At 40.4% G+C, this 24,255-nt stretch overlaps 1 long non-coding RNA gene across 6 annotated transcripts in view; it reads right to left on the bottom strand.

Annotated features, from left to right (window-relative positions):
* Positions 1 to 24,255, bottom strand: part of LOC147359192 (uncharacterized) — a 313,939-nt gene that overhangs the window by 141,564 nt on the left and 148,120 nt on the right. The window contains exon 4 of one of the 6 annotated variants that reach the window (XR_015140605.1): positions 16,597 to 16,719. The exons of 2 other annotated variants lie outside the window; for them this stretch is intronic. This is a non-coding gene — a long non-coding RNA (uncharacterized LOC147359192). Of the gene's footprint in view, positions 1 to 16,596; positions 16,720 to 21,431; positions 21,814 to 22,221; positions 23,852 to 24,255 lie in introns of those variants that run through there. 3 more of the 6 variants (XR_015140604.1, XR_015140608.1, XR_015140607.1) reach the window with 3 other exon arrangements.

Below are 24,255 nucleotides of genomic sequence, written 5' to 3'. Positions count from 1 at the left end.
AACGTGCTCAGGCTCACACAAAGAAGTTGGGGTTGTAAAGCAAGGAAAATGGCACCAGATTCCCTACGCAACCGTCTCAATTGTTCTTTGCCACTCTTGCCATCACCTTCTGGTGCCTTACATATAATCTATGGTCCAAACACATTCCTATTCTTTCAGTTTTAGGTAGATCCCCTGCTTATGCACTGCTATTGCCCCTGAGCTTGTAGTACTCTGGTTTCTCTATGGGGGATGTATGCCTCTATGCCTTTAAACCAACATATTTAATAGACCCTTGCAGAAATATTGTAGTTAAGTTGGGGGAGAGTTAGAGGACATTCATGGGGAGAGTTATTTTGTTTTGCTTTAGTGATAGTCTGCTTAATCACAGGGCTTCCCTGGTGGCTCAGAATCCACCTGCCAGTGCAGGAAATGCAAGAGACATGGGTTCAATCCCAGGGTCAGGAAGATCCTCTGGAGAAGGAAATGACAATCTGCTCCAGTATTTCTTGCCTGGAAAATTCCATGGCCAGAGCAGCCTGGAAGGCTACAGACCATGGGGTCCAAAGAGTTGGACATGGCTGAGCACACACGTACACAGGATGAGAGGATGGGTAGTAAAGAAGAAAATTACAGTAATGGTAATTAGGATCAGAGCCCCCCTGCATTAACCCCTTAGTTGTTGGACAAAGAGGAGGGTAATTAACCAAACATGGAACAACAGACTGGTTCAAAATTGGTAAAGGAATATGTATAAAGCTGTATATTGTCACCCAGCTTATTTAACTTATATGTAGAGAACATGATGCAAAATGCTAGACTGGATGAAGCACAAGCTGAATCAAGATTGCCAGGAGAAATATCAATAACCTCAGATATGCAAATGACATCACCCTTATGGCAGAAAGTGAAGAGGAACTAAAGCACCTCTGAATGAAGGTGAAAAAGGAGAGTGAAAAAGCTGGCTTAGAACTCAGCATTCAAAAAATGAAGATTGTGGCATCCGGTCCCATCACTTCATAACAAATAGATGGAGAAAAAGTGGAAACAGTGACAGATTTTATTTTCTTGGGCTCCAAAATCACTTCAGATGGTGACTGCAACCATGAAATTAAGACACTTTCTCCGTGGAAGAAAAGCTACGACAAACCTAGACATCTTATTAGAAAGCAGAGACATCACTTCTTCAACAAAGATCCATATAGTCAAATCTATGGTTTTTCCAGTAGTCACATACAGATGTGGGAGCTGGACCATAAAGAAGGCTGAGCACCAAAGAATTGATGCGTTCAAACTGTGGTGCTGTGGAAAACTCCTGAGAGTCCTTTGGACTGTAAAGGGATCAAACCTGTCAATATTAAGGGAAATCAACCCTGAATACTCATTGGAAGAACTGATGCTGGCTCAAGCTCCATTATTTTGGTCACCTGATGTGAACAGCCAATTCATTGGGAAAGTCCCTGATGCCAGGAAAGATTGATGGCAGAAGAAGAGGGTGTCAGAGGATGAGATGGCTGGATGGCATCGCCAATGCAATGGACATGAACTTGGGCAAACTGTGGGAGATGGTGAGTGACAGGGAGGCCTGGAATGCTGCAGTCCATGGGGTCGCAAAGAGTCGGACATGACTTAGCGACTGAACAACAACAGTGTGTCTCGGCTAGAGATTCTTACTTTTGTAGCATCTTGAGTTACTGGTCTAAATGGGATTCTAAAGTGGCCCCCAATCCTCCTCTTATTCTGTCCTTCTCTTGTATCACAACTGAAATATGATTTCGTTTAATAATAATCCATTCATATTCTCATCTCAAAGTAGTAAAGCAATTCTCTGTCGAGCTCCACTAAGAATATATTGAACTCTCTCTTTCATCTTGGAACCAGTATTTACAGGAACTGAGTTCAAAACAGATTTCATATTCTGTGTTCCCTGGTCTTATTTCAATCTCTTTCAGAATTAAAATTTTCTTTTACTTTCTATATTAGAAATATACTGCTTTATCCTTCTGTTGATAGATGAAATATCTAATGTCATCTGTCAGGCCTAGAAGGTTAAGAACTGAAATCCAGATTTTAGAGAATGAATAACTCAGATGTCTCAGTTCCTGCTCTGTCTGCCTTACATTTCTTTTTCAGGTATGTGCTAGCCTGCCCAGCATTCTTCTACAACACCAATAACTATCACTATTAAGGAAACAGTCTATATTCATCTGTTTACTTAATAGTCTTTCCTACTAAACAGATTGAAGGAAAATATTACTAAGCCTATGTACAGGTAAAGAATTTGAGACTTAGAGAGTTGAACAATTTGTGATAGGTCATGCAGAGAGTAATCAGGCCATGTAGCTAAAACACTGCAACTTTGGTCTTTTTGACCTGTATCTTTTTTTTTTTTAGAAAAAGAATTCAGTTTTATTACTGAATGGTCATTAAACTGGAATGTGATACATGTTACAGGCAATCTACTAAGAGGTTTTCAGGACAGAAAGAACTCTCCCCCTTCTATAAAGCCAAACAGATACAAACTATTACATAAATGTTTTCAAGATAAACAATAACTATTCCTCAGGTATGACCTGTATCTTTTTGCCTAGATTATGCTATCTCCCTGATAAATGAGTCAGCAATTTATTCTTTCTTTTTCCTATAATTGTTGTAAGTCGTTTTCTTCTTCATATTATACTCAGATTGTCAGAGGTTAACGTCACTATTAAAAACGTAAAGGATGCTGGGGTGGTCCCTCTCCCATCTGTGCCTAATTTGCCAACCTGGCTCTTGCAGAAATGCATTGATTCAACCAGTCAATCCTAAAGGAAATCACTCCTGAATATTCATTGGAAGGACTGATGCTGAAGCATCAGTATTGGAATACTTTGGCCACCTGACGCAAAGGGCTGACTCACTGGAAAAGACTCTGATGTTGAGAAGGATTGAGTGCAAGAGAAGGGGGCAACAGAGGATGAGATGGTTGGATGGCAGAACGAACTCACTGACATGAGTCTGAGTCAACTCCAGGAGATGGTGAAAGACACGGAAGCCTGGCGTGCTGTAGTCCATGGTGTCACAAAGATTTGGATAACTTAGTGACTCAACATTAACAATGGATCCTGGAGAATGACTAGAGTATAGACCACTGCAAGCTCCAACAAGTAATAGCCCTGTTCACAGCTGCTGTGCTCAACATAGTGTCATTGCTACAGCAGATTTATAAAGCCTCATGTTCCCATGGTATGCAGTTGTTGATTTAGTGAGTGCACTCTTTTCTAGTCTGGCCAGATAAGGGGATCAGAAACAGTTTGGATTTACATGACTGACACAAAGGCATTCATTTATGTTTTTACTTCAGGGTTGTGTTAATTCTCCTGCCCTCTGTCATCATATAATTTGGAGAGATTCAGACAGAATTCCTCAGAACATTACATCAATCCACTATATCAGTGCCACCACACAGGTTAGACATGAGGAATGAGAGGTGGCTAGCATGTGGAAGGCTTGGGAAGTGACATGCTCTTCCCATGGTGGGAGATAAACTACATGAAGCATTTACTTCTTGTAAATTCCTTCTTTGTCCCTTTGAAATGTGAATCTTTGGATCTTCCCTAGTACTCCAGTGATTAAGTATCCACCTGCCAATGTGGGGGACACAGGTTCAATCCCTCGTCCAGGAAGATTCCACATGCCATGGAACAACTAAGTTCCTGTGCCACAAGTACTGAAGCCCACATGTTCTGGAGCCCACGCTCTGCAACAAGAGGAGCCTCCACAGTGAGAAATCTGCACACCACAGAGAAGTCCCCCCTTCCTGCAGCTAGAGAAAACCTGCTCGCAGCAACGAAGATCCAGCACAACCAAATAGAAACAAAGGAAGGAAGCTACTGAAGTCTTCTGCTAGTCTCTTGGCAATTTCAAAGCCCAAGAAATGTCCCGAGAACCATCCCTTAGAAAGGTAACCTTGACGAAAGACCGTGTCCCTCTCTCCCAGCCTCTGTGGAAAGGCAGGAGCCTAACTCCATGAAGCATCAATTCACAAATACAGATGATCTGTTCACACTGATTAACCTTCCCACTTCACCAAGCCCTCCAGTACAGTTCCACTAACTCACCCAGTGTTTCTCATCTTCAATCTTTCTCACCTACTGCCAGTCTCCCCCCCTCAATTTTATTGTGATATAATTTATATTTCATGTTGAATAAGTTTAAGGTACACAACAAATGATTGGATATATGTTTATATTGGAAAATGGCTGTCACAATTAGTTAGTATCTATTGCTACACATTTATAAATTTGTTTTATCTGTGTTGAGACCTTTTCAGATATACTCTCAGCAACTTTTAGATATATAATATACTATTGTTCACTTGGTTCCTTGTCTGTTTAACTCAGTCTGGAACAACCTGTCTTTGATGCAGGCTTCATGATGAGAAGAGCTGGAGAAGTTGCTTTGGCTGTGTCGGAAATTTCAGAACTTCCTTTTTAAGCCTGAACCACCTACTTCTGGATGATGACATAAAAGAAGAACAAAAATCTATCTTATTTGAGCAGCTGGATTTGGGTGTCTCTCTGTGTCTCAGCTTGGCATGTGTCATAAGTAATATAAGGCCTATTTGACTGAGTTCCTTTAAAAAGGAGACAAGTTTGAAAAAACAAAACAAAACTGAAACATAATTTTGTTTTTTTTTCTTCCTCTGAACATGAATTATGGCACTGAACTTTGTTAAAAGTCAAAACCAAGGAAAATACAACAGTGCATGCAGCATCCCATCACACACAATTGAAATAAATGAATGTGGTATTTAAGTCTTGGATCAAAATTGTATTGTTCAGAAACAGGAAAGGAGAAAGAGATGAATACATTTATAATATTTTAAGATTCAAATTGGCCAAGTTATACAATGATTTATTTATTAGAAAAACATTGCAGAGAACCTATCCTCAAGTCTACTTTATTTTCTGAAATACTAGATTGCTTAGAAAAAATGAATATAATAACATGATAAACATAAAAATGGAATACTTCTGTTATTATGGTGTTTTTTTTTAAAAAAGGAACAAAGAAGGTAGACCATCATCCAGTTATCAGATCAGATCAGATCAGTCGCTCAGTCATGTCCGACTCTTTGCCACCCCATGAACTGCAGCACACCAGGCCTCCCTGTCCATCACCAACTCCAGGAGTTCATTCAGACTCACACCCATCGAGTCAGTGATGCCATCCAGCCATCTCATTCTCTGTCGTCCCCTTCTCCTCCTGCCCCCAATCCCTCCCAGCATCAGAGTCTTTTCCAATGAGTCAACTCTTTTTATGAGGTGACCAAAGTATTGGAGTTTCAGCTTTAGCATCATTCCTTCCAAAGAAATCCCAGGGCTGATCTCCTTCAGAATGGACTGGTTGGATCTCCTTGCAGTCCAAGGGACTCTCAAGAGTCTTCTCCAACACCACAGTTCAAAAGCATCAATTCTTCGGCGCTCAGCCTTCTTCACAGTCCAACTCTCACATCCATACATGACCACAGGAAAAACCATAGCCTTGACTAGACGAACCTTTGTTGGCAAAGTAATGTTTCTGCTTTTGAATATGCTATCTAGGTTGGTCATAACTTTCCTTCCAAGGAGTAAGTGTCTTTTAATTTCATGGCTGTAGTCACCATCTGCAGTGATTTTGGAGCCCCCCAAAATAAAGTCTGACACTGTTTCCACTGTTTCCCCATCTATTTCCCATGAAGTGATGGGACCAGATGCCATGATCTTCGTTTTCTGAATGTTGAGCTTTAAGCCAACTTTTTCACTCTCCACTTTCATCAAGAGGCTTTTGAGTTCCTCTTCACTTTCTGCCATAAGGGTGGTGTCATCTGCATATCTGCAGTGATTGATATTTCTCCTAGCAATCTTGATTCCAGCTTGTGTTTCTTCCAGTCCAGCGTTTCTCATGATGTACTCTGCATATAAGTTAAATAAACAGGGTGACAGTATACAGCCTTGATGAACTCCTTTTCCTATTTGGAACCAGTCTGTTGTTCCATGTCCAGTTCTAACTGTTGCTTCCTGACCTGCATACACATTTCTCAAGAGGCAGATCAGGTGGTCTGGTATTCCCATCTCTTTCAGAATTTTCCACAGTTTATTGTGATCCACACAGTCAAAGGCTTTGGCATAGTCAATAAAGCAGAAATAGATGTTTCGCTGGAACTCTCTTGCTTTTTCCATGATCCAGTGGATGTTGGTAATTTGATCTCTGGTTCCTCTGCCTTTTCTAAAACCAGCTTGAACATCAGGAAGTTCACGGTTCACATGTTGCTGAAGCCTGGCTTGGAGAATTTTGAGCATTACTTTACTAGCGCGTGAGATGAGTCCAATTGTGCGGTAGTTTGAGCATTCTTTGGCATTGCCTTTCTTTGGGATTGGAATGAAAACTGACCTTTTCGAGTCCTGTGGCCACTGCTGAGTTGTCCAAATTTGCTGGCATATTGAGTGCAGCACTTTCACAGCATCATCTTTCAGAATTTGGAATAGCTCAACTGGAATTCCATCACCTCCACTAGCTTTGTTCGTAGTGATGCTTTCTAAGGCCCACTTGACTTCACATTCCAGGAAGTCTGGCTCTAGGTCAGTGATCACACTATCGTGATTATCTGGGTCATGAAGATCTTTTTTGTATAGTTCTTCTGTGTATTCTTGCCATCTCTTCTTAATATCTTCTGCTTCTGTTGGGTCCATACCATTTCTGTCCTTTCTTGAGCTCATCTTTGCATGAAATGTTCTTTTGGTATCTCTGATTTTCTTGAAGAGAACCCTAGTCTTTCCCATTCTGTTGTTTTCCTCTATTTCTTTGCATTGATCACTGAGGAAGGCTTTCTTATCTCTTCTTGCTATTCTTTGGAACTCTGCATTCAGATGTTTATATCTTTCCTTTTCTCCTTTGCTTTTCGCTTCTCTTCTTTTCACATTTGTATTTGTAAGGCCTCCCCAGACAGCCATTTTGCTTTTTTGCATTTCTTTTCTATGGGAATGGTCTTGATCCCTGTCTCCTGTACAGTGTCATGAACCTCATTCCGTAGTTAATCAGGCACTCTATCTATTTAGGATTTGATTTGGCGCGCCCATCGCAGCCGCCTGCGCTGGTGCGGTGGCGGCCAGGAGGAGATATCCCACGCCCCAAGCCCGAGGCCAAGGGTGGCGTTGGAGAGGAGCAACCCCACAACCAAGGCCAGGGGCAGTGGCCGGGAGGACCAACCCCACGTCCAGGGAGCTGTGGCTGCGCGGGCGCAGGAGGGCCTAGAGGAGCTATCCCACATTGAAGGTCAGGAAGGGGGGCGGTGAGGAAATACCACTCGTCCAAGGTAAGGAGCAATGGCTGTGCTTTGCTGGAGCAGCCGTGAAGAGATACCTTACACCCAAGGTAAGAGAAACCCAAGTAAGACTGTAGGTGTTGCAAGAGGGCATCAGAGGGCAGACATACTGAAACCATACTCACAGAAAACTAGTCAATCTAATCACACTAGGACCACAGCCTTGTCTAACTCAATGAAACTAAGCCATGCCCGTGGAGCAACCCAAGACGGGCGGGTCATGGTGGAGAGATTTGACAGAATGTGGTCCACTGGAGAAGGGAATGGCAAACCACTTCAGTATTCTTGCCTTGAGAACCCCATGAACAGTATGAAAAGGCAAAATGATAGGATACTGAAAGAGAAACTCCTCAGGTCAGTAGGGGCCCAATATGCTACTGGAGATCAGTGGAGAAATAACTCCAGAAAGAATGAAGGGATGGAGCCAAAGCAAAAACAATACCCAGCTGTGGATGTGACTGGTGATAGAAGCAAGGTCTGATGCTGTAAAGAGCAATATTGCATAGGAACCTAGAATGTCAGGTCCATGAATCAAGGCAAATTGGAAGTGGTCAAACAAGAGATGGCAAGACTGAATGTCGACATTCTAGGAATCAGCAAACTGAAATGGACTGGAATGGGTGAATTTAACTCAGATGACCATTATATCTACTACTGTGGGCAGGAATCCCTCAGAAGAAATGGAGTGGCCATCATGGTCAACAAAAGAGTCAGAAATGCAGTACTTGGATGCAATCTCAAAAACGACAGAATGATCTCTGTTCATTTCCAAGGCAAACCATTCAATATCACAGTAATTCAAGTCTATGCCCCAACCAGTAATGCTGAAGAAGCTGAAGTTGAATGGTTCTATGAAGACCTCCAAGACCTTTTAGAACTAACACCCAAAAAAGATGTCCTTTTCATTAGAGGGGACTGGAATGCAAAAGTAGGAAGTCAAGAAACACCTGGAGTAACAGGCAAATTTGGCCTTGGAATATGGAATGAAGCAGGGCAAAGACTAATAGAGTTTTGCCAAGAAAATGCACTGGTCATAACAAACACCCTCTTCCAACAACACAAGAGAAGACTCTACACATGGACATCACCAGATGGTCAACACCGAAATCAGATTGATTTTATTCTTTGCAGCCAAAGATGGAGAAGCTCTATACAGTCAGCAAAAACAAGACCAGGAGCTGTGGCTCAGACCATAAACTCCTTATTGCCAAATTCAGACTTAAATTGAAGAAAGTAGGGAAAATCACTAGACCATTCAGTTATACAAAGCGTTAAATCCAAACCCACTTCAGTCACCCATAGACAGGGTGCTCTGAGGGGGATTCAGGATGGGAAAATAAAAGGATAATGTGTTCTATGTTTTGGATGACCAGGCTCCTAGTTAGTTAAGATGCATTCCTCAAGAAGAATCTCAATGACTCCAGATTCTTGCATCTTCTCATATTAGAAAAGCACTAAAATCACCAAGTTGAGATCTCTCTTGTTTATGATTAGCAGTAATCTTTTATCAAGATACATCTTTGACTATGTATTTACTGTAAAAAAATTTTTTTTTCCTATCTATTCTGGGTCCTCTCCTACCTCTTGGGAGCAGTTCCTCAGAGCTACCTGAAAGACTGTTTCCCAGGCTATAGTTTTCAGTAAGGTCCCTGAATAAAACCCAAACTCACAACTCTTACATTATGTATTTTTTAAGCTGACAATAGTCATGTATATTTCCTAATGAACTTCTCGCCATGTCCTTATTACAGTTTTCTTGGAAAAATGCTAATTTTCACCATGTCACTCATTGACACCTTTCTTCTTTCCTTTAATATTGTTTCATTAATTGATTCAGCAGAAATTTTGAACACTTATATTGTGCCTGGAACTGTTGTAGGTACCAAGAAATTGCTTATGTTATCCTAAATGGGGATGGACAATAAAATATGAACAATCACATAAGAGAATACTGGTTTGTAACACAGCACAAACTGAGGTGGGGAGGGAGGTGAGGAAAGAAAATGATGACAGGGAAATTAATTGGAGAGAGAGAGCTAGGCTAGACAGGCTGACCAGGGCATATATGCCAGGAAAGAGGATTCCTGATGCAGGAAGTGCAAATGCAAAGACTTCTGGGAAGGAGAGAGCTGGGATCCATGGAAGAGGAGGAGGCTGTGGAAGCTGGGATATGGTGAGCAAGGAAGAACGGAGAATGAGATGAGGTGGGAACTGGAGAGGCCTCATTAAAGGAGGGATTCAGGAGACAGCGTAGGTATTTAAATTTTGTTCTAGGAAGAAAGCAAGGTTTTAAGAAGATAAATAATAGGATCAGGTTTACATTTTTCAAAGACCAGTCTGGTCATTAGTGGTGCTTGGATTGCAGGAGAGAGAGAGAGTCTTATCTTTCACCATTGAGGTTACATGCTGCTTGGAGGTGGGGATTTGGAAGTGATGACTTCCCCAATTAGGGAACTGGTAGTGAAATCTCTGGACACCAGAGTTCATTTGCATATCACAGCTTGATTGGCTTGAAAAGGTTTCTTGTTTGTATTCTGGTCAGACTTCCAGCCAGATGGCTTGGGGCTGAAACTGAAGCAAAATTCTGCCCAGCTATGCACAGAGATTGTTTTGTTTAGGAGGGTCTGGAGATAGCATTGGGAAAGATCAGGGGCCATGGGGAAGTTTGTCTCTACCCCCCAAGATGTGAGAGTTAAGAATGAGAGAAGCTTAGATGATGACCAGGCTATTTTTCTGGGGCATCGAAAAATCAGCAAGCACCACAGCACGAGCTCCATTCACACTCCATTTTAAGTCTGCATTGTGCTTTTGTTAGTTATACATCCATCTTCTCCAAATCAGGATCTAAAAAAGTAATTTTGTTCTTAGAACTTCTCAGCATTCTTTATAAGTATCACCTTAAAGTTAAATGAGTTGGAATTAAATCATTCATGGACTAATTTGCATATAGCAGAAAATCTAAAGTGAATGTGCTAATACTTAGCAAATTATTATTTAGGAGATGAGCATATTAGAATAATTAACATAAATAATTAACATACTTTAAGACTATTGTGTATTATAGGAAAAGAGATTTTAACTATCTGTGAAAAACTATTGGACAAGCATCCTTGATGATGATTAAAACTCAATAACAACTTTTTTTTTTTTTGGTTTCTTTTATGAGAAGAAGATAAATGTATTTGAAATGCTTCATTAACTGGAAAGTCTGCTTTATGCCATTCAGAACTGAATTTATACTTGTGAAATATGCAAATATTTTCAAGGTATAAAATTTTAACTGCAGTTGAATTCATGTGAAGCAGCCTGAAAAAAATGAAACCAACACAGCCCATAATTCCATTTTTCATTTTAACAACCTTGGCTAAACATTTTTCCAGGATTGAAATTTTTGAAGTAAATCAGTCTTAGAGACTTATGATCTCACTTTCTCAAATTATATCTGCCAGGTTTCATGGGGGCACAACCACCATCCTCAGATGCCAAACAGGATCAGAGTAGGAATTGGGCTTTGTAAAAAGTCAGGAGCCAGCCCAGCAGCTGCAAATTCTACCTTTATATAATCACTCACTTTTTTTGTCTTAATAAACAGTCTCTCTTAAAAAGCAAATGCTCTCGGGAAAAATGGGAGTTAAAACTTTGCAGAATTTACTTGTGCCTCACCTTTTGGATTTGACAAACATCAAACATTAAGAAAATGTAACTAGGGACTTCCCTGATAGTCCAGTGGTTAAGACATGACCTTCTGATACAGGTGATTGCAGGTCAATCCTTGGTCCAGGAACTAAGATCCCAGGAGCCTCTTGGCCAAAAAACCAAAACATAAAACAGAAGCAATATTGTAACAAATTCAGTAAAGACTTTAAAAACAGTCTGCATCCCCAAAAAAAAAATCTTTAAAGAAAATGCAACTAAAAGACGGATATTTTGATTCTACCTGCAGATATTTGCAGAGAAGAAAAGTTACTTTTACAGCCTACAACACTACCTAGGCGTGTTTTATGGGGTGCCTGAATATTAGTGACTCAGTGAGAGGGCTGAGAAGAAAGGATCATCCGGAGAGAAGGTCCAGACAATAGAAAGGAGAGGAGAGGCATCCACTGTTGTCTAGGGGATTGAAATCTGGGACTAGGATAATAGGAGATCTTGATTTTTTTATCCTAGGTTTATAAACAAAGCCATCATAACTCCTCAGGTAAAAATAGATCCAGGGCAGATTCAACCTTTGTGTGATGCTTATCTGTCTCTGGGCAAATTCTAGGAGGAAAAAATGAAAAAATATATGAATACAAAATTAAATGTAGAGCTGCTGAATTTTTTTTAAAAAAGCACAACATAAAAGCTATGTATGGAGTTTATTCAGTATCTTATTGAGGAGTACAGCCTGGAATACAGAGCTCTGAGAAACTGCTCTGAAGAGGTAAGGGGAAAGGTCAGTGTATATATGATTTGGGCGAAGGGAGTACATTCAATCAAGTACACATCTCAGTTTGCTGCCACTCACGGGGATTAGATACCTTACGGTTTCAGGGCTTCTCTAAGTATGAGAAGATGAAAGAATCCAGGTTCATAAAAATTTTTCTCTTGAAAATAAATATTTAGAGGCCTATTCTGTCAGTTTGGCTGGAGCAGAGTGTGCCTCATTTCTGATCATCATGAACTCTTCAGGGTGTATTAAAAGTAGTGACTCCAGTGGATAATGGCTCAATCCTTGTAGAGCTAGATAGCTAGCAACCTTCTTTAGTTGGCAGAGCCTTGGAAGATCCACATGCCAGAGGACAAAACTAAAATGTTAGTGATGAGCCTGACGTCCTTTATTCAAAAGAAGACCATCCATGGATTGGTGGGGTACAGTGCCTAACAAGCAGTGGTACACTCTTTCCTGGGGATTTTGGGCAAGAGCATGTTTTAAAGAAAGTCTATTACCATATGCAAAATTAGGTAGCCAGTAGAAATTTGCTGTATGATGCAGGGAGCTCAAATCCAGTGCTCTGTGACAACCTAGAGGGGTGGGATGGGGTGGGAGACAGGAGGGAGATTCAAGAGAGGGGGGACATTCATATACCTGTGGCTGATTCATGTGGACATATGGCAGAAACCAATACAACATTGTAAAGCAATCATCCTCCAGTTAAAAAATTAATTACAAAGAAAAGAAAGAGGCAATGCAGAAACAGGGCATGACTGGCTCAGAAGTGGGGGATTTCCTTGTAAGTCTAGCAGGTCCTATTTTCTAGGGTAAGTTCAACTAGCTAGAACTGGGTTGGAGTATTACGATTGGTGTTAGGTTTCCTTGACAGTGAGGCGTTTCTGGTAAATGAAGGCTGACTTAGGTTTAGATTTGTGAAGTGGGCCAGGCCACTGGGGCAGTCTCCATTTTTCAGGTCCCCACATATGAATTAACTGTATTAGTGTATGGAGTTAAGGGCCCCTGAAACTTACCATCTATTAGTACCATGTGCAATATGGCTCATGGTAGAGGTAAGAATTTCAATTCTCATATGACATAGCAGAGATCCAAAGATAAGAAGGCTTCCAGTTAGTACTTTGATAGAGCTAAGCCTCGGAGAAGGCAATGGCACCCCACTCCAGTACTCTTGCCTGGAAAATCCCATGGATGGAGGAGCCTGGTAGGCTGCAGTCCATGGGGTCGCTAAGAGTCGGACACGACTGAGCGACTTCACTTTCACTTTTCACTTTTATGCATTGGAGAAGGAAATGGCAACCCACTCCAGTGTTCTTGCCTGGAGAATCCCAGGGACGGGGGAGCCTGATGGGCTGCCATCTATGGGGTCACACAGAGTCGGACATGACTGAAGCAACTTAGCAGCAGAGCTAAGCCTTGAATCTAGTCTCATGAAGCTGGAATCTCTGCTATTATCTCCCTATGTAACCTCAGGCAAGTTACATCTCCTCTTTACCTCTTTAGTCCTCTCTTGAAAAATGAGATGCAAAATAAAACAAATGCACATTTCTCCCCAGTTTAATAAAACCACTTCCCATTTACCCAAACTGAAAAATGAGAAAGCTATCCTCTGGCTTCTCAGACTCTCACCCCTACAATCCAACAGAATGTCACACGGGGACCAGAAGTACTGCTGTCATACTATATTCTTACAAAACTCTGTTAAAAAAAAAAACAAAACCTTAAATAACTAAGCATATTTAAAAGAGATTTACTTACACTGTGATAAAGACTGCAATTTACTTTTCTGCTGGCCTCCCAGGATTTGATTCCTAGTCTTACTCTAATAATAGCCATGGGTGGTGGGGCCAGTTACTTGGTTTCTCAATGCTTCCATTTTCTCATTTATAAAATGGTGATACTACTGACAGCATTGTGATGATGACAATCAAATAACTTGATGAATAAACCATTAATTTTTCTAGTTCAATCAGTTTAGTCGCTGAAATCTGTATACAGATTTCTCAGGAGGCAGGTCAGGTGGTCTGTATCTATAAGAATTTTCCACAGTTGGTTGTGATCCACACAGTCAAAGGCTTTGGCATAGTCAAGCAAAAGTAGATGTTTTTCTGGAACTCTCTTGCTTTTTCGATGATCCAATGGATGTTGGCAATTTGATCTCTGGTTCCTCTGCCTTTTCTAAATCCGGTTTAAACATGTGGAAGTTCATGGTACATGTACTGTTGAAACCTGGCTTAGAGAATTTTGAGCATTACTTTGTTAGCATGTGAGATGAGTGCAATTGTGTGGTTCAGTTAAGTTGCTCAGGCATGTCCGACTCTTTGTGACACCATGGACTGCAGCACACCAGGCCTCTCTGTCCATCATTAAATCCCGGAGTCCACTCAAACTCATGTCCATTGAGTCGGTGATGCCATCCAACCATCTCATCCTCTGTCATCCACTTCTCCTCCCTTCAATCTTTCCCATCATCAGGGTCTTTCCCAGTGAATCAGCCCTTCGCATCAGATGGCCAAAGTATTGTAGTTTCAGCTTCAGCATCAGTCCTTCCAATGAATATTCAGGACTGATTTCCTTTAGGATGGACTGGTTGGATCTCCTTGCAGTCCAAAGGACTCACTCAAGAGTCTTCTCCAACATAACAGTTCAAAAGCATAAATTCTTCAGCACTTAGCTTTCTTTATAGTCCAACTCTCACATCCATACATGACTACTGGAAAAACCATAGCCTTGACTAGATGGACCTTTGTTAGCAAAGTAATGTCTCTGTTTTTTATTATGCTGTCTAGGTTGGTCATAGCTTTTCTCCCAAAGAGGAAGTGTCTTTTAATTTCATGGCTGCAGTCACCATCTGCAGTGATCTTGGAACCCCCCAAAATAAAGCCCACCACTGTTTCCCCATCTATTTGCCACGAAAGGATGGAACCAGATGCCATGATCTTAGTTTTCTGAATGTTGAATTTTAAGCCAACTTTTTCACTCTCTTCTTTCACTTTCATCAAGAGGCTCTTCAGTTCTTTGTTTTCTTCCATAGGGTGGTGTCATCTACATATCTGAGATTATTTATATTTCTCTCCAAAATCTTGATTCCAGCTTGTGCTTCATCCAGCCGGCATTTTGCATGATACACTCTGCATATAAGTTAAATAAGCAGGGAGGCAATATACAGCCTTGATGTACTCCTTTCCTAATTTGGAATTAGTCTGCTGTTCCATGTCCAATTCTAACTGTTGCTTCCTGACCTACATATATATTTCTCAAGAGGCTGGTCAGGTGATTTGGTATTCCCATCTCTTGAAGAATTTTCCACAGTTTATTGTGATCCACACAGTCAAAGGCTTTGGTGTAGTCAATAAAGCAGAAATAGATGTTTTTCTGGAACTCTTTTGCTTTTTCAATGATCCAGTGGATGTTGGCAATTTGATCTCTGGTTCCTCTGCCTTTTCTAAAACCAGCTTGAACATCAGGAAGTTCATGGTTCACATATTGCTGAAGCCTGGCTTGGAGAATTTTGAGCATTACTTTACTAGCGTGTGAGAAGAGTGCAATTGTGTGCTAGTTTGAGCATTCTTTGGCATTGCACCTTTCTTTGGGATTGGGATGAAAACTGACCTTTTCGAGTCCTGTGGCCACTGCTGAGTTTTCTAAATTTGCTGGCATATTGAGTGCAGCACTTTCACAGCATCATCTTTTAGGATTTGAAATAGCTCAACTAGAATTCTATCACCTCCACTAGCTTTGCTCGTAGTGATGCTTCCTAAGGCTCACTTTACATTCCAGGATGTCTGGCTCTAGGTGAGTGATCACACCATCATCATTATCCAGGTCATGAAGATCTTTTTTGTATAGTTTTTCTGTGTATTGTTCCCACCTCTTCTTAAAATCTTCTGCTTCTGTTAGCTCCATACCATTTCTGTCCATTATTTTGCCCATCTTTGCATGAAATGTTCCCTTGGTATCTCTAATTTTCTTGAAGAGATCTCTAGTCTTTCCCATTCTATTGCTTTCCTCTATTTCTTTGCATTGATCACTGAAAAAGACTTTATCTTTCTTTGCTATTCTTTGGAATTCTGCATTCAAATGAGTATGTCTCTCATTTTCTCCTTTACCTTTAGCTTCTCTTCTTTTCTCAGATATTTGTAAGGGTTCCTCAGACAACCATTTTGCCTTTTTACATTTCTTTTTCTTGCAGATGGCCTTGATCGCTGCCTCTTCTCCAACGTCATGAACCTCTGTCCACAGTTCTTCAGGCACTCTTGCCTATCAGATCTAATCCCTTGAATCCATTTTTCACTTCCAGTGTATAATCATAAGGGATTTGATTTAGGTCATACCTGAATGGTCTAGTGGCATAATATGACAGAGTAGAAGGAAGTTAGCTCATCTTCTCCTGTGAGAAATCCAAAACTACAACTCACTGCTGAACAACCATTGACTGGATTTTTTTTGGATCCCACCAAAAAAAGATATCCCATGTCCAAGGGCAAGGGAGAAGTCCCAACAAGACTGTAGGAGGGGCAAAATCATGTTTAGAATCATACCCCTTACCTTTCAGAGACACTCAAAGGGCCCAAACAAAGCTTGTGTGCACCAGGACCCAGAGACCCCACAGAGACTAAGCCAGAAATGTGTTTGAATGTCTCCTGCGAAGGTACAGGTCAGCAGTGGACTGCTGCAGGGGCAAGGGCTCTGGGTACAGCAGATCTGGGTATGGCAAAGCCCTCTTGGAGGAGGTCGCCATTAACCCCACCACAGAGCTGCCAGAACTGACACAGGACTGGGGAGACAGACTCTTGGAGGAAACAAAGAGAACCTTGTGCACCAAGACCCAGGAGAAAGGAGCAGTGACCTCACAAGAGACTGACCCAGACTTGCCTGTGAGTGCCCAGGAGTCTCCGGCGAAGGTGTGGGTCAGCAGTGGCCTGATGTAGAGTCAGGGGCACCCGGTGGGGCAGTTCTTGCATGGGTCCTTTTAAAGGAGGTCGCCATTATCTTCATTACCTCCACCACGGTTTGGCCTCAAGTCAAACAACAGGGAGGGAACACAGCCCCACCCATCAACAGAAAATAGGATTAAAGATCACTGAGCATGGCCCCGCCTATCAGAACAAGACCCAGTTTCCCCCTCAGTCAATCTCTTCCATCAGGAAGCTTCCATAAGCCTCTTATCATTATTCATCAGAGGGAAGACAGAATGAAAACCAGTCACAGAAAACTAACCAAACTGATCACATGGACCATAGCCTTGTCTAACTCAATGAAAATATGAGCCTTTCTGTGTAGGGCCACCCAAGATGGTGGAGAGCTCTGACAAAACGTGGTCCACTGGAGAAGGGAATGGCAAACCACTTAAGTATTCTTGCCTTGAGAACCCCATGAACAGTAAGAAAAGGCAAAAAGATAGGACACTGAAAAATTAACTCCCCAGGTCGGTAGGTGACCAATATGCTACTGGAGATCAGTGGAGAAATAACTCCAGAAAGAATGAAGAGATGGAGCCAAAGCAAAAACAGTACCCAATTGTGGATGTGACTGGTGACAGAAATAAAATCCAGTGCTATAAAGAGCAATATTGCATAGGAACCTGGAATGTTAGGTCCATGAATCAAGGCAAATTGGAAATGGTCAAACAGGAGATGATAAGATGAACATCAACATTTTAGGAATCAGCAAACTAAAATGGACTGGAATGGGTGAATTTAACTCAGATGACCATTATGTCTACTACCGTGGGCAAGAATCCCTTAGAAGAACTGGAGTAGTCATCATAGTCAACAAGAGAGTCTGAAATGCAGTACTTGGATGCAGTCTCACAAATGACAGAATTCCCTTCAATATCAAGATAGAACTAGGGTATAAACACCCCTATGCTTTTCATTTTCCCTTGATATTTTCTATATACTAAACAATTCAGGTGGGATATGTTTCTCATATTTAAGTGTCCACCACCTTTCTGCTCTTTTGTCACCTATCTTTACTAAAGCAATATATGAATACTCTGATTAATCTTTTCATCTAGAAGACTACAGTGTCTTTGGAGCTTCTACCCGCTTAGTAATTCCAAGTGAGGAAGGTTTGCAGTACCTCTCCCCCTCCCACGTATTTCAGCTCCTGTAATTAGCCACAGACTGATACAGGGACTAACTGACTGTAGGAGATCATGAAACATCTCAAAGCCTTTGTTTTCTCATTCAGGAATTGGGATAATCATTGTTCCTACTTGGTGAGAATTGGATTAACCAGAGCATGTAAATTAGCACGCTGTCTAGCACACTGCAAGTACTCAAGAAATACTGAATATTGTCATCATAATCACGATTATCTCCAGGGAGTTTGGTAACACCCTATCTCGTTTCCCCCTGAAGAATACTTCACAGAATAGGTTCAATAACATTCGAGTTCCAAGTTCTGAAAATAAGGAGCAAAATATTAAGTATGTTTGTTACGATTATCTCCTAGTAATGATCCTTTTTTCTATGATTGCAAAATCCATTCTTATGCTGGTATTATAGGAAACATACTGCATTCTTAGGAACCTCTGGTTCTAAAAAATTTTAAATAAACATCTAAAAGAGAGATTGACTTATGCTGTGAGAGAGACTGCATTTTACTTCTTTTGTAAATGGTCTTATAATAAATAATTTCAAAAGATATGTTCAAAATAGGAATGCCATCAGGGAAATGTTAGTGCAGATGGAATGATTTTAGAGCTCAAAGTAATTAAGAATTCTTGGCAAGAAGAAACTTTGAAAAAATAGAATCCAATTCTTTACCCATAATAGTTTAATGCTATACCTTTAATAAACTCTTATGAATACTTATTTATGATATACCAAAATTTGGGATAAAAGCATAGAATTGAAGGCTTTATATTCTGGGTACATTCATTTAAATTATTGATTGAGCCAGTGTCCTATTTTACAATGTTCTACTTTAGTGCAATAAAAATGAACTATTTGGTATGTCATTAAGAATGACAACAAGTTCTGGAATTGCTAAGCATTTGGAATAAAAAGAGAGTGCACCTAACAATGAGATATTTTATTGGCTCAGAAAGTCCTTTAAAGTTTCTTGCACGTTAGTGCTATCAATTAGGTTTCTGATGACCAATCGAATTGCATGAACACCTTTGGTTAAAGGCATATACAACTCCAACCAATAAAAAGTAACACTCTGCTTAATGAAAAAAATGAGAACAAATGGTATGTTAAAGTAAATCATAATACACCAGGATTCAAAGCATCAAAATAGAAATTATGGTCATTATAAACTAAAATCCTTAAGTGTTGTGTCCAAGAAACTATTAATTAAAATCTACAAAATTTAACAACCAGCCATCCTTTATTGAAGCAGGGCAAAGACTAATAGAGTTTTGCCAAGAAAATGCACTGGTCATAACAAACACCCTCTTCCAACAACACAGGAGAAGTCTCTATACATGGACATCACCGATGGCCAACACCAAAATCAGATTGGTTATATTCTTTGCAGCCAAAGATGGAGAAGCTCTATACGGTCAGCATAAACAAGACCAGGAGCTGACTGTGGCTCAGATCATAAACTCCTTATTGCCAAATTCAGACTTAAATTGAAGAAAGTAGGGAAAACCACTAGACCATTCAGGTATGACCTAAATCAAATCCTGTATGATTATACAGTGGAAGTGAGAAATAGATTTAAGGGCCTAGATCTGATAGATAGAGTGCCTGATGAACTATGGAATGAGGTTCATGACATTGTACAGGAGACAGGGATCAAGACCATTCCCATAGAAAAGAAATGCAAAAAAGCAAAATGGCTGTCTGGGGAGGCCTTACAAATAGCTGTGAAAAGAAGAGAAGCGAAAAGCAAAGGAGAAAAGGAAAGATATAAACATCTGAATGCAGAGTTCCAAAGAATAGCAAGAAGAGATAAGAAAGCCTTCTTCAGCGATCAATTCAAAGAAATAGAGGAAAACAATAGAATGGGAAAGACTAGAGATCTCTTAAAGAAAATCAGAGATACCAAAGGAACATTTCATGCAAAATGGGTTCAATAAAGGACAGAAATGGTATGGACCTAACAGAAGCAGAAGGTATTAAGAAGAGATGGCAAGAATACACAGAAGAACTATACAAAAAAGATCTTCATGACCCAGATAATCACAATGGTGCGATCACTGACCTAGAGCCAGACATCCTGGAATGTGAAGTCAAGTGGGCCTTAGAAAGCATCACTACGAACAAAGCTAGTGGAGGTGATGGAATTCCAGTTGAGCTATTCCAAATCCTGAAAGATGATGCTGTGAAAGTGCTGCACTCAATATGCCAGCAAATTTGGACAACTCAGCAGTGGCCACAGGACTCGAAAAGGTCAGTTTTCATTCCAATCCCAAAGAAAGGCAATGCCAAAGAATGCTCAAACTACCATACAATTGCACTCATCTCACACGCTAGTAAAGTAATGCTCAAAATTCTCCAAGCCAGGCTTCAGCAATATGTGAACCGTGAACTTCCTGATGTTCAAGCTGATTTTAGAAAAGGCAGAGGAACCAGAGATCAAATTGCCAACATCCGTTGGATCATGGAAAAAGCAAGAGAGTTCCAGCAAAGCATCTATTTCTGCTTTATTGACTATGCCAAAGCCTTTGACTGTGTGGATCACAATAAACTGTGGAAAATTCTGAAAGATATGGGAATACCAGACCACCTGATCTGCCTCTTGAGAAATGTGTATGCAGGTCAGGAAGCAACAGTTAGAACTGGACATGGAACAACAGACTGGTTCCAAATAGGAAAAGGAGTTCATCAAGGCTGTATACTGTCACCCTGTTTATTTAACTTATATGCAGAGTACATCATGAGAAATGCTGGACTGGAAGAAACACAAGCTGGAATCAAGATTGCCGGGAGAAATATCAATCACTGCAGATATGCAGATGATACCACCCTTATGGCAGAAAGTGAAGAGGAACTCAAAAGCCTCTTGATGAAAGTGAAAGTGGACAGTGAAAAAGTTGGCTTAAAACTCAACATTCAGAAAATAAAGATCATGGTATCTGGTCCCACCACTTCATGGGAAATAGATGGGGAAACAGTGGAAACAGTGTCAGACTTTATTTTTATGGGCTCCAAAATCACTACAGATGGTGTCTGCAGCCATGAAATTAAAAGACGCTTACTCCTTGGAAGGAAAGTTATGACCAACCTAGATAGCATATTCAAAAGCAGAAACATTACTTTGCCAACAAAGGTTCGTCTAGTCAAGGCTATGGTTTTTCCTGTGGTCATGTATGGATGTGAGAGTTGGACTGTGAAGAAGGCTGAGCGCCGAAGAATTGATGCTTTTGAACTGTGGTGTTGGAGAAGACTCTTGAGAGTCCCTTGGACTGCAAGGAGATCCAACCAGTCCATTCTGAAGGAGATCAGTCCTGGGATTTCTTTGGAAGGAATGATGCTGAAGCTGAAACTCCAGTACTTTGGCCACCTCATGCGAAGAGTTGACTCATTGGAAAAGACTCTGATGCTGGGAGGGATTGGGGGCAGGAGGAAAAGGGGATGACAGAGGATGAGATGGCTGGATGGCATCACTGACTCAATGGACGTGAGTCTGAGTGAACTCCGGGAGTTGGTGATGGACAGGGAGGCCTGGCGTGCTGCGATTCATGGGGTCGCAAAGAGTCGGACACGACTGAGCGACTGATCTGATCTTATCTGAACCTTTATTGACTTATTTATTCAAAATTATGAATATCAACTATATGCCAAAACTCACACTTCTTGTTGCATACCCAAATTATAAAAGAAATATACATGGGATCTGTTCAAGAAGCTGAAAATTTAATGAACTAGACAAAACAAAAAATTATGTGGTCTGCTTGCAATTTGAAATTTTAAACCCTTGAAATAAAGAGAAAGAACCGTTACAGAATAATGGGTGAGTAGAATTTAGATAAGGTAGTACTATTTTCAGAGGATATGATATTTCTGGTGAGGCCTAAATGATTCCAGGAAACTGTCATAAGGAGGAGCTTTCCCACAAACGCAACTTATGCACATGCCAAGTTCCCAAAGTACTCAAGCTTCTGAAAAACAGGAAGATCAGAGTGGTTAATAAATAAAGGGAAAGATGGATTGAAATGACTTTGGACAGGTAGCTACAAATCAGCTGATGCATATAAATAGCGGTTATATTTTAACCAGTACACAGTGTGGACCCTTAAAGTCTGGAAGGGAGCAGTTAATAGAGAAATTATACACTGACTTCTACTACATAGCAGATATTGTTCTTCCTAAATCATAGACCAATTCAGGAGGCAATGAAATGGAAGGAAGTTGGGGAAGAGAGGAGGGAGGATGGAATAGAAGTGAGAGAGGAGAACACACTGAGACTAGGGGATTAAAGAAGAGAGAGATACAGCTCTCAAAATTGATTTTTAATTTGAGTATTCTTTTCCTAAGATTGGAAACCTCAGTTTGTAATCAACGGACAATTTTGTTCAACACACTTTTATTGATCATTTAATATGTGTCCAGAATTTCCAAATTGATAAAGACTTAATGTAATTGGATTGATAATACAATAATGGAAATAATAGATGAAGGGTATGGAAAACAGGCAATCTCTTTGGTGCAGAATCAGGTGACTGTTTCAGTTGGAAACCAACCTCATTCATTCATAGGAAGACTATTTTGTATGTTGATCACATGAAACCATGGACAAGGCTCTGTACATTCTGAGGTGTGTAGAGTTGAGTCAAATCTACATCCTTTCCTCAAAGAACTCACATCCAATGGAAGTAAGACAATTATAACAGAGTCAAACAAAGATCTGCAGGATTCTGAAGATCTTTTCTATCTGTTACACAGGATATGCAACTTCATTCATTCATCCACAACATAATGCACTGATCACCTAATTCGTGCCAAGTATCACCAACATGTCTGCTCTAGAATATCACTGTTTTACAGAAATTTTATTAAATGTGAAGGAAACTGATTTATGCTATGTACCTACATCATGTCAGATAATATGTTGGGTGGGGTTTCTTTTTATTTCCATTCATAGCAACTTTATAATAACCACCACTCTTCCTTTTTGTGAGAAAACAAAGGGTCATACAGTACATGTAATTTGCCCAAATTCAACTACTTATTAGGGGTTCCCAGGTGGCACTCGTGGCCCTGGATCAGGAAGATCCTCTGAAGAAGGGAATGGCAACCCACTCCAGTATACTTTCCTGGAGAATCCCATGGACAGAGAAGCCTGGTGGGCTACAGACTATGGGATCACAGAGTCGAACATGGAGTGATTTAGGACTCATGCACACAACTACCTATTAAGCAGCAGAGATAAAATGTGAATGTTTCATTGATTTTAAAGCCTGTTTTCTCCTAATCTTGACTATCCCTAAATCTTTACTTAGTGAGGAAAATATTTTATCTCAGGAAAATGGGACATATTTTGATGCAAATTTTAGAACAATAAGTTTGATGGCAGATTTAGATGTACAGAAATATGAAGATGTTCAAAAGATAGAGTTAAGTGGAGGTTAAAATATATCAATTAATAATAACCCCCAAATCAAAACCAATAAACAGGAGGACTGAGACTGAAAGGGATTTAATGGTTTTATATAGAACTGATAAATAAGTTTGCCTCTCAAAAAGCAGGGAATTGAGAAGTGGAAAGAAAAGTCTCATTTAGTACTCTGTCCAGTTAACCTTTTTGCAAGAACGAATCTATGCATCACAGGTGGAATACAATAAAATGAATACACCTGTAAGTAAACTCATGTTGTTTTCACTGAAATAACTGGGTGATAAGGAGAGTGGTGTGGTTTCACGTGTGTAGCAGAGCATTTGGAGACAACTGTTTCCTTCATTCTGTGCACAGTCTCTCTGAAGTTTTACTAGATAAAGAGATGAACTGCCAAATAACAGAATTGATGGTGGCAGAGCTTTTCATGCTGCCGTGGCAGTCTGACATATTACTGTAGATACAGATTAAAGATTCTTGGTCATGACAGGATCCCCATAGAGCAAGTCACAGATGCCAGATGTAATGTAGTTGCCAGTTTCTGCTCAGAGGTCAGGATTCTTGCTTCAACTTTATGCTTAGACCTTTTGGAGCAGTAATATCAATCAAAAGGCCCTTGTTTCACCCACAAGGTAAGCACAGACTCTTACCTTTCCCAATGTTTGCCAAGCACTCCCTCAGACTGTTAGTTTTTATACACCCCTTGAGAGGTCTGGTGTGCTGTTTCCATGGCTACTCTTTCTGAAGAGTTCTTTTGGCAATGGTACAACCTGCATGACTCAGAGTTTTTTCAGATGTTTCAGTAGAACTAAGGGCATCTTTGTGAAGAGGCTGTTATTGCTAATGAACCAGATATATTGTATGTTCTGGATTTGATACTTACATTAATATCAGTTTTTTTTTTTCTCAAAACCTTTTCTCAAAACATTTACCTTTGGATCAAAATGTACCTGCATGATAACAGGGAGTAGATCTCATGATATGGAAG

The sequence above is a fragment of the Bos grunniens genome, chromosome 14 (assembly GCF_055505025.1).
Source record: "Bos grunniens cultivar Pamir isolate PY7600 chromosome 14, Bosgru_T2T1.0, whole genome shotgun sequence".
Lineage (NCBI taxonomy): Eukaryota > Metazoa > Chordata > Mammalia > Artiodactyla > Bovidae > Bos > Bos grunniens.
This window is presented reverse-complemented; position numbering and strand designations above follow the sequence as displayed.